Below are 17,527 nucleotides of genomic sequence, written 5' to 3'. Positions count from 1 at the left end.
AATGGATAAAGGCTCTTACTGCCAAGATGAAGACCTGAGTTCAGTCCCTGGGATCCACATGGTGAAAGGTGAGACCTGATTCCCACAAATTGTCATCTGATTTCCATGACAAACACACACAAAATAAATAAATAAATCCACAAAGCCTCCACTGCCCCCAAAACTTATATTCTGCATTCCTGAAAACTTGTATCAGGGTATTACCATGTGATCTGCCAACTCAAGCACTAGCTAGGGCCCCTCAAGAAAAACTCTAGGCAATGCACGATGCTAAATCTGGGCAACTTCTGAGATGCTCTCCTGCTGCTTTCTCTGGCTTTAGTAGGCCTAACGGCTTCAGCAGCCAAGCTTTCCTGCTCTTTTTCTGAGTATACTGCAATTTTTTCGAGCCCTTCAGTCCTGCTTTATCCTTCCATGTGCCACTATAAACCACCCCAGCTGAATTCTATAAGGCCTTGAAATTCCCTCACCAGATAAATTAATCTTATTACCTTGGAAAAAATTAATTTTTTCTTTGACAACTTTAGAGTATACAATACATCCTGTTCCTATCATCCTGCACTTTCCTACACACCTACCGACCCTATCTTCCCTCCCCCTTCTGTTTTGTTTTTTGAGGCAGTATTTCATATAGTCAGGTAGCCTCACAGTTGCTATGTACCTGATGATGACCTTGACTTTCTGATCCTCCAGTCTCCACCTCCTGATCCCTGGAATGACAGGCATTCACCACCATACAAATACATGCAGTGTTGGGGATCAAACCCAGAACTCTGGGCATGCTAGGCAAGTACTCGGCAAACTGAGTTACATCTCCCACCACTCATCACCCTTAAACTCAGTCTCACAAAAATCTCAGACAAAACACAGATAATCTTTTTTTCCTTCTGGTACAAAAATGGAACCTAGGAATCACGGCACTAGACCACTATGCCGATAACCCAAGTTGGCTTTTACCTGGGTGAAAAGAAACTGTCCTCTGACCTACACTCAGCAATAGCAGTACATGTGAGCGCACACACACACACACACACACACACACACGCACACGCACACGCACACGCACAAGCACGATAAACCAGCAAATTTTAGAAATAAATCAATGCTTTCACATCTATCATGAAAAAGCAGAGGGTATAAATAATTCAAAACACTAAAAAAAATTAAAACAAAAAGATCTTTCTGTTTCTCTACAGAACACAAAAGACTTGAACAAAGAGAAAATCCATGGTATTCTCAGTAGGATCAGTATCACGAATATCACACACTAGGTGTGGCTGGTGGTGTAGTTCCTACCCCACAGACTGATGAGTTGGACGGAGACCAGTCTGCTCTACACAGAGAATTACAGGCCAGCCAGCACTGCATAGTGAGGCACTATCTCAAAACAAATTATTCTTCCTACATTAATCTAAAAATATAACTTAGTCCCACTAAAACATGTAGGATTTGGCCAGGAGGTGGTAGTGCACATCTTTAATCTCAGTGTTTGGGAGGCAGAGGAAAGTGGATCCCTAAATTCCAGGCTAGCCTGGTCTATAGAGTGAGTTCCTAGACAGACAGGGCTACAGAGGGAAACCATGTCTCAAACACATACACACATAAAATAAAATATATATGGATTAATTTTTAGATTCACTTAATTTTATGTATATGAGAGGGTTTTTTTTTGCATGTATGTATGTACAACTAAGTTTACCAAATACCAAAACATTTTTCCAGTTACCAAATACCAAAACATTTTTCCAGCTCTGGGCTCCTTTAGACACTCTCAGCACCCTTTACTACCTGCAATCCCTCAAGGGAGAAGGTCCTGGCTGAAGCACCTTATGTTCCCTGGGTGAACTTCGTACCTTTTGGACTAGGGTGGAAAGTCACTGCTGCTCTGTCCACTGAGCTAAACCAGTCCACCAGAGCAAACAGTTCATCTTCAGGGGAGAAAATATTTTTGTTTTAGGTAATTTTGCAAAGTATCAATGCTTGGGGCAAGAAACTTAGCTCCTCTAAGCATCAAAACTACACAAATAAACAGGAGGAATTTTCAAGAGACCAAGCTAACTGTACTGAAAATAGAAAGGAATTTCTTTTCATTCCAGTTAATGAATAAAGTGGATTTCAGGGACTCTGAAGCACAAGCACTAAAGGGGGTGATTTTCCCACATTCTAGAGTCATTGCTGGGAGGCACAGCAACACCTCCATTAAAGGAAAAGCTGATTGTATTCATTGATTGTGATAGTTGTCATAGCCAGATACAGCATCTCCAAAATCAAGTAACAACAAATAAAGGGTATCTTTTTATTCCTTTGTGACCCAGTCAAGAATTATTAGTAAGATGACTGAACTATTTATCACTGCTAATATGAGGAAAGACCCTATTCTAATTTTTAAAATGTTCACTTAAATGTATATTGCATATCTGTGTATGTGTAGGAGAACATGTATTCGGGTGCCCAAGGAGCAAAGGAGATTCGGTGTCCAACACCCTGGAACTGGAGTAGTTGCCTGCCTGACGTGGATACTGAGACTGAGGTCTGATCCTCTACAAGTGCAGCAAGTACCCTTAAGCACTGTCTCTCCGGCACCCAGAGAATATTTTAAAGCCAGCAAAATCACCCAGCAGCCCTTCCCTTACGGGTGCCTCAGCTCATGCTAGCAGAAGCAAGGCTAGGACCTGCACTCACTCCTGCTGCTAGCCTACATAATCATACATAACCTACATAATTGGGTCCACTAGCTGGAGTCCTCTTGCCTGTCTTCCTGCTGGTAACCTGCTCTAATGGAAGACACCAAGACTCTAGACAATTTAATAACCTAATCCCCCAGAATGGAAGGTGTGATGAGTCTTTGCTCTGTCATTACCACTTCAAGATTCCTTACTATAAATGCGGTGCGGAGGGAACAGGTTCTACTCTCATCTAACCACAATGAGTGGCAAGAGCTGTCTCTGAGTAAAGGGTGACTCAGAAGAAAGACACAAAGAAGCAGCTCACCTGGTGTCCCTTTTCTAGAGAGTCCCCAAAGCTCTCAAGTCCACCACTGCAGAAACAGTGGCCCTTTCCAATAGCATCTGTATCAGAAGGCTGCGTGCCAGCTCTCGCCCAGCTGCCCCACATTTCCCATCCTATTTGCTGTTAAGTCCAAACCAGGTTTCAAAACTCCTGTATTTTCTTCTTTTTCCAGTCTCACACGTGAGGTATTAAGTGTGTACACTCGTTTTTGTATATGTGTGGGTGCACACATGTATGGATGGGTGTGCATGTGGAAGGAAGCCCGTAGCTGCCAATCATTCTCAATTGACTTTCCACCTTATTTATTGAGCCAGGCTCCCTTAATCAAACTCAGAAACTGTCTTTCCACCTTATTTATTGAGCCAGGCTCCCTTAATCAAACTCAGAGCTTGCCAACATGGCTGGTCTTCCAAGGCTGGATTTGTAAGCAGTGGCCACATCTTAACTGTTGAGCTATATCTCCAACCCCTTCTTCTATACACAAGGAGACAAAGAGTGGTATGTTGGTAAGCTAACTGTGAAGACATACCCCAAAATGCAGTGCATCTATAACTTGCATTTCCTAGTCTCCATTCCCCCAGCACATAAACTTCACCAGGCTTATACATTTTCTTTTTTAAGATTTACTTTTACTTTACCTTTATTTTACTATTGGTTGGGGGGAGAGGGTTGGTGCACACGCGTGCACCTGCGTGTGCACTGCTTATACCATGGCACTCATGTGGAGGTCAGAGGACAATTCTATGGAGTCAGTTCTCTCACTTTACTTTCAAATGGACTCTGGGGTCAAACTCAGGTCACCAGATTTGTGGAGCAAGTGCTTTTACTCTCTGAGCCTTCTTCTAGCCCCTTCATTTCATTTTTATTATTTTATTTATTTATTTTTTACAATTTTGGGTTTTTTTTTTCAAGCCAAGTATGGTGGCACACGCCTTTAATCCCAACACTCAGGAGGCACTGACAGGCAGATCCCTGGGCTCAAGACCAGCCTGGTCTACAGAGCAAGTTCCAGAACAGCCAGGGCAACACAGAGAAATCCTGTACCAAAAAAACTAAATAAAACAAAACAAAATTTCTTATTTTTAACTGTGAATATATAGGGGAAGAGACACATGTACTCGGTACCTGTGAAATCTATCTAGAAGGCAGCACTGATCTCCTGGAGCTGAAGTCACAGGCAATTATGAGCCACTATTGGGTGCTGGAATCAAACTCAGGTCCTCTTCAAGAACACAAGCCAGAAAAATGGGAGGAAAAAATCTGCAAATCATTTATCTAGCAGAGGATTAATATCTAGAATATATAAAGAACTTTTATGAGCCAACAAGAGAAATCAACACAGTTCAAAGCCTCACACAGAGGGCTGCAGAGTTGTCTCAGCAGTAACAGCGTGTACTGCTGAGTACCCGGTGCTCACATCCAGCAGCTTACAAACCTACCTGTAACCCCAGCTCCAGCTCCTAGCATCCTTGGGCCTCTTGCACCATGAGCGCATACCCAGATACAAACACATACATGTAATTAAAAGCAGTATAAATAAATCTAGGGGGTGGAGATGTGGGTCAGCAGTTAAGAGCACTGGCTGCTCTTCCAGAGGTCCCAGGTTTGTTTCCAGCACTCGCGTGGCAGCTCACAACCATCTGTAACTCTAGTTCCTAAGGATGCGACAGGCCCTCTACCTTCTTGGGCACTGCATGTATGTGGTATACAGACATTCATAAGGGGAATATACACACATTTACTCACACATTTTAGTGCCTAAAGGGGATCCTGTAACCAATCTCCTATGGATCCCGACAGACAACTGTATATCCAAATAGCATGCAAAAAAATATTCAATGAACTAAAAGAATCCAGCAATCTATCTATACACTGTGGTCCTCCTGATCGTCACCCTTCTGACTATGACTAACTGTACACTCATGTTCCTGACGTCATCATTCCTAACAGCCAAAAGGTAGAAAGAGCTCCAATCTTCACTGAAAGATAGATTTCTTTTACAGTGTAGATATACAGCAGCAACTTTAATCCCAGCACTCAGGAAGCAGAGGCAGGTGGATTGAGTTCCAGGGCAATCCAGGCTATAAATAAAAACCCTTGAAAAAAGAAATGTGGCTATACAAACAAAATAATATAATCTGAGAAAGGAATGAAATGTAATAAACAATACATGAATGAACCTTCAAATAAAGGCGAAAGGAATCAGACACAAAAGAAATACACGGGGCTGGAGAGAAGGCTCAGCAGTTAAAGGTACTTGTCCTTGCAGACTATCAAGGTTTTCAGTACGCACACGGTTGTTCACAACCATCCTTAATTCTAGTTCCAGGGGATCTGAGACCCTCTTCTGACCTCTGAGGGCACCAGGCACATATATGATACACATACAGACATGCAAGCAAAACTCTCGTACACATAAAACAAAGCAAAATAATCTAAAAAGTATAATTACAATTCCCTTCAGGTGAGAGAACTTATCACAAGCAAGCTCACAGAAACAAAGCACAACAGAGGTTGCCAGCAGTAGACAGCACGAGAAATATGGACTGTTTAATGGGGACAGATTCTGTGTACAATAATTAAGTTCTGGAAATGGGTAATAAGGACAGCTATACAACACTAAGTATATTTAATATCCCTGACTGTTCTAAATAATCATTAAAATTATAAATTTTATGTTATTTTCCACAAATTAAAAAAAAAATAGAAGTCTAACAAGCAGAGCGGGGAAGAGGGAGATGAGAGCCCTGCTGTACTGAAACGCACCATCTTGGACTCAGCTCTGTGACACAGGCTGCTTCCTCCACCCTTACCACCTCCTCTACTGACTCCCATTTGCTAACAGAACAATAGAGAGACTATGAAGTCAGTGGGCACATTTGCAAGAAAACACGGACTGTTGTCGGGCAAACAGTTTGCACACAGGCACAGCCCCTAACTGGTCAGTGAGAAATTCACCCACAAAGGAGCTAACACCATCGTCATCTGTTCATTATGGAACTGTGGATAAGCTAACCCTAGAGCCCAACTGCCCGAACCTTGAAAAATTCAATAAATATTACCCACAAGTATCATTATAGGTGGCTAAAACACCTGGATCTTGTTTCCGTAGCAAACTCAGGACAGTAGTAAGTTCCAGGGTCAGGAGCTCACGTGGTACAATCTGGAAGACAGGGTTTGGAGGTCTGACCCTCCGTGTACAAGCTGGATGACCCTGGAAACTGGTTCAATGGGAGAGATAAGGAAAACCACACATAAAGTACTTGTCTCAGACAATAAATGGATCCTGACAGAGAGAGCAAACGGCTCCCTGAGACACACTCATCTGAAGTGATCCTGAATTACGGCCACCCTAACCACCCACATTAGCAGATATAAATGTACAGCAGACATGGTTCCTTTCCCAACTGGACAGTTAGCCAGCTTACATATAGCCTCAGGCAAATCAATCCTTATGGTTCCTTGCTCCAGCCACAAACTAAGAATAAAGTTTGTTTACCCAGCTTAGGACAGTAATCTAAATGGGTGGTAGAGTTAGAGTTCCAAAATCAGTCCCCCCCCAACCCCACCCCACCCCACCCCCGCCACAGTAACAAGAGAGAGTATTCAACGACAAAGGAGTTTCATGTAAGTGAAAGCCAGATCTTTCATTTCAACTTCTGACCAAAGAGTGCGTGCTGATCAGGAGCAGTAGCACACACATCCGTCATCCCTCATATTCAGGAAACCGAGGCAGGAGGATGAAACTTTGTGGTCAGCCTGGGCAACGAAGCCCAACTCAAAATAAAAAGCCACAGGTGTTGCTCAGTGGTAGACCAATGCCCTAGGCACACATCCCCAAATGAGTATGGAAATAATGTTTATACGTGTATATTCTGTTGGTTGTTTTTTTTTTAAAGCCATATGCCAAGCAGAAATGCTGCAAATATATAAAAACACTTTAGATCTGAAATACATTTATATATTTAAAAACATAACAATCTTCATTTAAACATCACACAGGATACAGCTAAAATGCACTCAGCACTAACTAGATACACCTGATCCTGACTCTAATAAAAGCTTCAGTGTTTAGCACAACACCTTGGGATGGCAGCACACTGCATAGGCGGAACTCTACAAATGCACCCAAAGATAACATCACTAAAGACTGTTCTTATGTCGACTTGCACAAGGATTATTGCAAGATCACCAGAGTTTATTCATCGGTTCTGTCACCATAAGAGATGAAGTTAATAAGCTAAAGTAGGGGAGACTACTGCCAGAACCCCACTCCCACCTCCAACCCGCCGCCGGCAGTGGCTCACTGCCTTCTTCATCGCCTCCATCTGCACAACTTTCTGTGATGCAGTGTGGACCCGGAGCTCCCTGCAGCTAGCGCTATCACCCTGTAACCCTGATGCAACAAAAACCACTTGGAAGTAAACACGAGCAACATAAGCGAGCAAAGTTTAGGTTTAAGCAACACATAAAACCAGAAACCGAGCACGCCCAGCAGAGAGAGAGTCTACATGTTGCCTGGCAATCGGATCTTCGGAAAGAGACGAGACCGGACTGAATCACAGGGTCCAGCCCTCACCCTGGAAACCCCAGACAACCCCAAAAGCAGGTCCCAGCGGCGAAGCTGCCTGAGCCCACTGAGCCTGAACCCATCGCGACCCAGGCAGCTCGGCCAGGGCGGGGGCGCGGTCGGGAAGGGGACGCGCCACGGTCCGGCCCCGGCCCCAGACTGCGGTCTCCGGAGCCGCCCTCGGGCTGCTGGACAGCGCCCACGCCCGTGCGCCCCTGCCCCGGCTCGCCCGCATCCCGGAACTCCCAGGCACGAGCGGCGCGAGGCCGGCGCCGGGGCCCTGCCGCACGGTGCAGACGCGCGCTGAGGTACCTGTGGCGGCGAGGCAGCTCCCGGGCGGCGGCTGCGGAGCGGCGGAGAGCGGCCTGCGCGCTCCTGGCCCGCGGTCCGGTGTTTGGAGCCCGCCCTCTCCCTCCCGGCCGCCCGGCGCCCGCGCAGCTCCCCGCCCCTTCACCTCTCAACTCCTACCTTTCCCCTCCCGCTCCGCCGCCCTCCACACGTGCTCCCAGCGGCGTGCGCATGCGTAGTCTGGCATTGCCGGCGGCTCGCGTTCGCCCCTTAGTGGTCCCCTGCCTTACAACTGTGGGAGGAAGTACTGGAGCTCCCTGTGGCCCGGGGAAAGGTGGCACTAGGAGTTTTGACAGCAGCACGTTCCCAGAAGGTGCACAAGAGCTCATGTTCCACACTTTATAATGCCAAAGGATTAGAAGCGGGGCTGGATGTATGCCTCGGCGGTAGAGCACTTGCCTGGGACGCTCGGGGCCCTGGGTTTGATCCACAGCAGCATCAAAAAGAAAAGCAATAACAGGGGATTAGAAACAATTGAGTTAAGTAGCAAATGTATGCAGTTGATGAATTAAGTATAGGAGCCTCCTGCGCCAAGGATGTTTAATGAGCGCTTACTGACAATGAAAGCTAATTCAAAGCCACGCTGGTGTAAGATTCCATTTTTGTTAAAAATACAAATGGCGTAGGGTAGAGTGGAAGACATACACTCCGTTTATTCCTACGTGGAGGGATTATGGGAGTTCGAGTCTCTTCCACCTGCTGATCTGCCACCAAATCGACTTGCACATGTAACAGTGACTGCGCTGGTCAAATGCTGAGCTAAGCATATGATCTGTGTTCTCTCGTATGACCTTGAAAATAGGAGAAAGTGAGGTAGGGCCCAGGCACTCAGCAATAGCCCCAACCCTGGTTGCTGTGCTTCCATTCGTCCTCAGGTCCACCTGTGGAGAGCTCTTGGCTCTCTGAGTATCACAACTCAGAGTCACCACCTACCCCCATCTTGCTACCTTAAACATGTTTCTCTTACCTCACCTCTTCTTGTTCACCAAGGCATACTTAGGGCACCAGTGGTAGGGGAAGAGAAAATGTAAGCATACCATGCAAAATAGAAATCAGAGGTGGCCACTTCAGCCTCTGGAATACGATGGTTATTCTATAAAGCATGTGTCCAGAGGGGATGTAGCGTACTGCTTGCTCAGCAAGCACAAAGCCTTAGCACCAAACAAACTTGCGGTGCCTCACACCTATGTCAGCCCTCAGGAAGTGCAGGCAGGAGGAACAGAAGTCCAAGTACCTAGTTTGAGGCCAGTCAGGTACACAAGTCTGGCTCCCCACCAAGATAAGGAGGTGCAGCCCACTGGTAGGGCACTTGCATAGGATCAAGGTCTTGAGCTCAAACCTCAGTAATAAAAATATGTATTATTTTTTACCTGGTGTATTTGCTCTGACCCTTGGTGATAAGCTACAACATGGGAATGAAAACCAAATAAAGTGTGTGTGTGTGTGTGTGTGTGTGTGTGTGTGTGTGTGTGTTCCCTGTTGGTGTGTCCTTGCACCATGTGCATTCCTGGTTCCCTACCAAATGCTTCAAATCCCTATAAAACTGGAGTTGCTGGAAAGAGCTCAGGTCCTCTGTGAGAACAACAAGTGTCTTTAACCGTGGAGCCATGTCTAGCCCCCAACCCACCCGACCCCCAGGTTGATTTGGGTGAGAGTTGTATCACAGCAACAGAGAAGCAAGCCGCAACACCTGGACTGGTGGCAAAGGCCTGCAATCCCAGCACTCAGGAGTCTGAGGCAGAAGCAATGTGAGCTCATCACCAGCTCCAGGGCTATACAGTTCAAAGGCTACCTTGTCTTAAAAAGCGAAGAAAATAAAAAATTCTTTTTCTTTCTCTTTTTAATTAGAAGTAACAGAAGAAAGCAGGCAGGTGTATTGGCTGGTTTTGTGTCAACTTGACACAAGCTGGAATTATCACAGAGAAAGGAGCCTCAGTTGAGGAAATGCCTCCATGAGATTCAGCTGTAAGGCATTTTCTCAAGAGGGGAGGGCCCAGCCCATTGTGGGTGGAGCCATCCCTGAGCTGGTAGACCTGGGTTCTATAAGAAAGCAAGCTGAGCAAGCCATGGGAAGCAAGCCAGTAAGTGACATCCCTCCATGACCTCTGCATCAGCTCCTGCTTCCTGACCTGCTTGAGTTCCAGTCCTGCCTTCCTTTGGTGATAAACAGCATGTGGAAGTGTAAGCTGATTAACCCTTTCCTCCCCAACTTGCTTCTTGGTCATGTTTGTGCAGGAATAGAAACCCTGACTAGGACAGCAAGGAAGGTCATCTTCACTCCTGCTCCATCCTAAGATCACTCCATCCAGACCTTATCCTCTCAGGTACCACGTCAGCCCTGTCAGAAGCCTGAGAGTAAAGATCTTTTCCATCTCTCACCATTTCCTCCTTAGTACATGTAAAACCTTCAAGTTTTATTTGTTGGATGTTTTGTTTTGTGTGCTCAACTTGAACCTACATCATCTGCTACATGAATGCTCTATGACTGAGCCCCACTGAGTTTTTCAGGGCTGTTTGTTTGCCCTAGACATTCAAGCCCAGGGCCTCAACTATGAGAAATAATTTTTTGTTTGTTTTCATTCAATCAAAGGTAGGCTTGCCCTCCAAGGACTAATATTCCATAAATCTCCCCACCTTGTGAAACTTTTATGTAAATAATTAAAATCTTCTAATTCCCTCCACCAGGTAACTTTTATTTTCACAACACACACACACACACACACACACACACACACACACACACACACACAGAGTCCCTGAATGTGACAGCCTGGAGCAGACAACCCTTCCCCCTTTTTTTAATTTCCTTTACACGTATTCTTTTAAAACTAGTTAACCTCAAAAGACTCTGAGCTTGGACTTCAGCCAACAGGGAAAAGACAGTCACCACCTTCATTAGAATAAAAACCAGGCACACTTCCTGCCCTGGTATGCTTGCCTGCCCTGGTACACTCACCAGCCCATCCCTTTTTTGTGTGAAAAGAAATTGCCTTACTGAGTTTTCACTCTGTCCGTGTGTCTTTGTTCAACACCAAGTATATTTGTCTCCAGCATCCCAAATGCTAGACAAGCCCTCTACATCCTGAACCACCTCTCCAGCACAGTCTATCAGACTATACAACTGAGCCTGTTATGACCCTGTAGGGAGCTTTCTTTTACAGCCAAGTTCCTGAAAAGGCTAAGGCTCTAAACCCACCTCACAACAAAGTCACTTAGGGAAAAGTTAAAGACAGACCAGAGTTCGGCTGAGCCCTGGGCTGGCAGGACTGTCTACGGTCCAGGAGAGGAACTGCCCTCACTCCCACACCATGCCCCACCATGCCCTTTCCCCACCAACCTTTTTTTGTGAGTTAAGAGTATCACTATGTTGCCATGGCTAGCCGGGGACTGCATTCACACCAGGCAGTCCAGGGACACAGAACCCAGCAGGAGCCATACAAAGTGGCTTTTCTGCACAGCTGCTGATTCCTGTCCTAGGCCTTGGTCTGATATCTAGCATTGGGGGTTGGGGGATTTCCTATGACTGTCTGAGAAGCCAAGGTCAGGGGCGGGCCAATCCGTTAGTAACACAGGCAGGCCAGGCAGCCACAGAGCCCAAAACCCAAGGACAGACACAGGGAAGGGCTTCTGCACTAAGATTTTCTGAGAATGAGGGGAAGGAGCATCAGTGAGGAAGGGAGGGAACGGTACCTCCCTATGCGCTGACAACATGGACTCCACACTTACAATTGGAAATCATATTTTAAGAGCACTCGCTGCTTCCACTAAGCCACCTCTCCAGCTGCTTGTGTTATTTTTAAAGATCTTATTTTAGCCATATGTAGAATCATACAGCTTTAATCTCAGAACTTCAAAGACAGAGGCAGGCAGATCTCTGAGTTGGAGTGAGACACCAGACCAACTCCATCTTAGGGAAGCGGACCTAAGGTTGAACTCACGTTAACCACCAAGCCTGCACCTATCACTGGTCTCCAGGTCACCCCCTAACAACCATCAATCAGGAGGAAAGCAGAAATACCTAGAGATATTTACTTATGAAAGTTTATGGTTTGGCTCTCAGAACCAGCAGATTAAAGGACAATAAATTCCATAATAGCCCCCAAATCAGATGTGTGCCAAGCTAGATGCCCCTTGCTTGTTTGCTTGCCTCTATAAATGCTTGAAACTGGGCTGGGGCTTCACCCTCCTGTCCTGCTGCACCACTGCTGATGAAGGTGTGGCCCAAGCTGGAGCTTGAATAAAGACCCTAGTGCGATTGCATCCAAATTGGCTCCTTGGTGGTCTTTGGGAGCTCAGGAAACAGGCACAACAGGAGGCCAGCCTAGTCTACATAGAGAGACTCAGGCTAACCTCCCTCAAAAAAAAAAAATATTACGATTTCAAAAAATAATAAGTGTTTAATTATCTGCATGCATGTGTGTCTGTGGAAGGTTATGAATGCCTGTACCTGCTGAGGTCTGAAGAGAATGTCTATCTCAGCTCCTGGAGCTGGAGTTAGCCAGTTATGAACAGCCAGGTATGAGTGCTGCTGATCAAATTCAAGTTCTCAGAAAAGCAGGCAATCTAAGCTTCTCACTGCTGAGGCATCATCTCCTAGCCCCGGCTCCATTTATCTGAAATCGGATCTGTAGAGACACACGGATTCGTAGCTGTTTTTTAAAAACTTGAATTTGTCTTGTTTGCTCATCTGGTTGGTTGGTTGGCTGAGATTGATTGAACCCCAGTTAGCCTTGGACTGACATCTATCTTGCCTCTGCCTCCTGAGCACTGGAAATCAGACGTGCGTCATAGTGCTTGGCGGTCCATCTTATCGTTTATGCATTTCCAGTAAGTTACAGCTAATCTGATTACAGTTAGTGCATACAGTAACTCAGCCAAATTTCAACCTGACTCCAGGCTGGTCCCCAGGAGAAACAAATGCAGGTTTCTAAAAACTAAATGGGGCTGGGGAGATGGCTCAGCAGTTAAAAGCACTGACTGATCTTCCAGAGGTCCGGGGTTCAAATCCCAGCAACCACATGGTAGCTCACACCATCTGTAAAGGGATCTGATGCCCTCTTCTAGTGTCTGAAGACAGCGACAGTGTACTCACATAAAATAAATAACTCTTTAAAGAAAAAAAAACTAAATGGAAGTTGGGCTGTGGTGATGCATGCCTTTAATCCCAGCATTTAGATCTCTGAGTTCAAGGCCAACCTGATCTACAGAGCAAGTTCCAGGTTAGGAGAACACAGAGAAACCCTGTCTCAAAAAAAAAAAAAAAAAAAAAAAAAAAAAAAAAAAAAAGCCAGCAGTTACTAAATGTAACAGGAAATCATCAAAAATGTAACAATCCCAGTAGTTACATTTATATCTTGTGCCTAGTGTTATTTTAGAGAAGTCTATTTAACAAATGCAGTGGTTCCCAACCTGTGGGTTGCAACTCCTTTGGGGATTGCATATCAGATTTTTACATTATAATTAATAACAGTAACAAAATTGCAGTTATGAAGTAGCAAGATAATAATTTCACGGTTGGAGGTCACCACGACATGAGGAAGTGTATCCAAGGGTCACAGCAGTAGGAAGGTGGAGAGCCACTGCTCTAAAGAGAACATGTGCCAAGATGCTAGCACTCAGAAGGCAGACATATTTGTGAGATCAAGGCCAGCCTGGTTTACATAGTGACTTCTACAAGGGCTATATCATGAAACTCTGTCTTTAAAAAAAAAAAAGTGATCGAAATCGGCAACATGATTAAGCAAAAATGGCTGCCACAGAACTAGGTGCTTGGTTTCACACGGAGGTGAAACAGCTATATACATAAAATAAAATAAGGTGATTGCAGGCTGGAGAGACAGCTCAGCAGAGCACTGGCTTGCTGCTCTTCCAGAGGTCCTGAGTTCAATTTCCAGCAACCACATGGTGGCTCACAGCCATCCGTAATCTGATGCCCTATTCTGGTGTGTCTGAAGATAGTGACAGTGTACTTATATGTAATAAATAAATAAATCTTTTTTCAAAGATTTATTTATCATATGTATGTGAGTACACTGTTCCAATACACCAACTGGAAGAGCAGTCAGTGCTCTTAACCACTGAGCCATCTCTCCAGCCCTGATAAATAAATCTTAGAAAAGAAAAAATAAACTTTTTCTTTTCGGGGTTGATTTAAACACACTTTCTGGCTTTAGCAGAGACCTGCACATGACACACCCATACACACACACTTACAGATAAAATAAAATCTTCTGAGTTTCTATTTATTTGAGAGTACAATATATTGTTTTGCTTTTTTGACACAGGGTTTCACTGTGTAGCTTTGGCTAGCGCAAAGCTCACTAGGTAGACCATGTTGTCCTAAAACTAATAGATCTGCCTACCTCTGCCTCCCAAAGGCTTACACCACCAAACCCAGCCTGAAATAAACTATTTTAAAATAATAAAATGAGCTACAGAGGTAGCTCAGTGGTTATGAGCACTTGCTGTTCTTGCATACGACCCAGGTTTAGTTCATCCATGGTTTATAACCACCTTCATCTCCAGCTTCAGGAAATTTAATCTCCTCTTCTACCTCTGCCAGCACTGGGCACTAACATTAACTTACATAGCTGGGCACACACACTTTAAAACTGGGAGGCAGAGGAAGGTGGATCTGAGTCTGAGACCGGCCTGGTCTAAACTGAGTCCCAGACTGGCAGTGGTGACACAATGAGACTCTGACAATAAACAAACAAACAAATGGATCAGAACTGAGTGACAAGTCTGTGAGCCTGGCATTCGGGAGGGATTGAGAGCTTGAGGCCAACAAGGGCTACATAGTGAACTCAAAGCCAGCCACGACTCCATGGAAAGAACCTGTCTCAAAACCAAGAGAAATAAGTAAACATTGGCAAAGTCTATTATTACAAGCTTGACTCAAAAGTATTGCTATGAATTTAAGGCCAGCCTGGGCTACACAGTGAGATCTTGTGTAGAAAACAAAACAGCTGTCTCTTTGTTCCTTCAGGACCTTGCACATTCCCCCACCCCCTACCCCCGAAAAAAAAAGTGGAGCATCTTCAAGGGATGCTGATTGTTGCAGAGGGGTCCACATGCTTGCTACAACACTCCATTTCCACTTGAGACAAGCCAACCACACCCTGAGTTTCTCCTTGATTTCCCTGCTCGAAAGGTCCAGCAGTTGAAGGTGATGATTGAATCTGTGTCTGAGAGCACTGCCTTTGCCTACTGTGATGAGACGCTTTGGTGATAAACTTCAGAGGCAGAAGCTCAGGTATCTTGCTGGTAGCAACAGAGTTTCCCTGACCATCCCCCACTTTTCCTCACCTGTGGTGGTTTGAATTAAAATGGCCCCATAGGCTCAAGTATTTCGATTGCTTGGTCCCCAGGGAGAACAGTCAGAAAGGATTTGAAGGATTAGGGGGTGTGGCCTTGTTGAAAGAAGGGTGTCACTGGGGAGTGCCAGCTTTGAGGTTTCAAACACTCAATCCTTTCCTCCCCTCTCTCCCCCCCTTTTCTCCTCCCCATATCCATTTCCCTTCTACACCCCCTTCCCACACCTCCCTGTCACTTTGCCTGTGGTTATAACTCTCAGCTACTGCTCCAGAGCCACGCATGCCCCCACAGCTCCCTCAGTGACGATAACAGAATAAGCCAATGAAACTACAAGCAAGCCCCAGATAAAATGGTTTCTTTTACAAGAGTTGCCTTGGTCATGGTGTCTCTTCACAGCAATAACAGGGACTAAGGACAGCAGGAACCACACACAGCAAACAGGCCAATGAGAATGCAGAGGAGGCCATAGAGTAGCTCATTGGGTGCTTACTGCCAAGCTCAGTGACCTGAGTTTGGATCCCTGAAACCCACAAGATGGAAGGAGAAAACTGAGTCCTGAACAATGTTCTCTGACACATACCACTCCATGTATGACATGATGTATATATGCACGAGTGCACGCATGCACGCGCGCACACACACACACACAAAGAAGTAAATGTAATAACTGTTTTTGTTTTGAGACACTCTGTGGCCCTGGGTAGCCTAGAGCTTATTATATAGACCAGGCTAGACTCAAACTCATAATCTCTATTTCACTCTGCCTCAGGATTAAAGGTATGTACCACAACAACAGCTTTGTGAAAAACACTCGTCGAACACACAGGGCAAGGGGAAAGAAGGTGAAGAAGAACACCTCTTTCTCCTTCCCAATGTTGTTTTGAGCTAGTTTTTAAATTAATAACTATATAAAGGCTATGGGTATAATTCAGTCACACAGCTACACAATTAGTTTTATTAGCGTCATAATTTACATGTAAAAACAATGCACTAATTTTAAGAGAACACTCTGAGCTGACCTTTACTAAGGAGCTAGGTGTGACCTGCGGTCATCTCAAGTTGCTGGGATAAATATTCCTCTTGTAAGGAAAAGATGACAGGGCACCAATGAAAGGAAAAGTCACTGAAAGGAAAAGTCACGGGGCACCAATGTTGTGAAAAGATGACGTCCTGGGTTAGGGTTAGGCACCAATGTTAGGGGAAGGAGGAAGAGAGTGGGGGGCACATGGCCCATGAAGGTGCAGTGAGGCCTGGGGGTAAGGGGGATGCCTCTGGGGGGCCCATGTTGGGAATCCCTTCCCCCTGAGGGACCAGCCACACAACGGTATAGTACAGAATAGAGTTTATTCAAGTCATGGGAGAGTTAAGAGGGTGGTAGAGGCAGACAGAGAGAGAGAGAGAGAGAGAGAGAGAAAGAGAGAGAGGAATAGAGGAGTAGAGGCCAGCCATGAGTATGTGGAAAGAGAGGGGGGAAGGGAAGGGGAAGAGGGGGGATAGGGTTAGGAGAGCAAGAGAGCCAGGAGGCAAGAGGAGCCAAGAGAGAGAGGAGGGGGCAAGCAGCCCCTTTTATAGTGTCAGGTCACTGGGGTGGAGCATACCTGGCTACTGCCAGGTAATTGAGGGGTGGGGTTTACAGAATCCCAACACCTTTCTCTTATCTAGATGTGGTACTGTAACCTTTAACCCCAGAATTTTGGAGGCAGAGCCAGGGGAATCTCTGTGAGCTTTAGACCAGCCTAGTCTACATAGAGGCCAGCAAGGACTACACAGAGAGACCTTGTTTCAAATTGCCCTTCAACACAGACACAGACACACATAGACACACATACACATACACACACAAACACACACAAGTCTCCAGTGTCTTTAGAGGAGCATCACCGGCAACTCACCAAGGTCCTTCCAGCCAGGCAGCAAAGACACTTCCTTATTCTTCTCAGGGCCAGACCCTTACCCCAGTGCCATGCTCCTGATGGCTGGGACTCCAGCATATAGGCCAAGCTGCAGAAACAGACACAGGTTTACACCTTCAGTGAGGGGCGGGGATACCTGCCCCTGGTCTCCATGCACACAGGCTGGCAGCTATGGCTCTGGAGTCCAGCTCCAGCTCAATTATCCTCAGCCTGCTCTAAGCCTCAAATGTCCTGACTTCCTTTCCAAGCCCATCTCCTCACTAGACTTCAAGGAAAAGTCCCTATGTCAAAGGGAAATGAAACAAAAGAAGACAACGTCCAGGAAGCCTGCTGTGGGAACCTTCTTTATTCCAGCCATCATTGTCCTAGC

At 45.6% G+C, this 17,527-nt stretch overlaps 1 protein-coding gene across 1 annotated transcript in view; it reads right to left on the bottom strand.

Annotated features, from left to right (window-relative positions):
* SCAP (SREBF chaperone) overlaps positions 1–8,022 on the bottom strand; it is a 53,892-nt gene extending 45,870 nt beyond the window's left edge. The window contains exon 1 of the mRNA XM_080934721.1: positions 7,892–8,022. The gene's annotated coding sequence lies outside the window, so the exon portion shown is untranslated. The remainder of the gene's footprint in view (positions 1–7,891) is intronic.
* Between the last annotated feature and the right edge of the window lie 9,505 nt (positions 8,023–17,527).

This window comes from Micromys minutus (genome assembly GCF_963924665.1).
Source record: "Micromys minutus genome assembly, chromosome: 21".
Taxonomy (NCBI): domain Eukaryota; kingdom Metazoa; phylum Chordata; class Mammalia; order Rodentia; family Muridae; genus Micromys; species Micromys minutus.
Note: the sequence above shows the minus strand (reverse complement) of the source record. Positions and strands in the feature narration are given on the sequence as shown.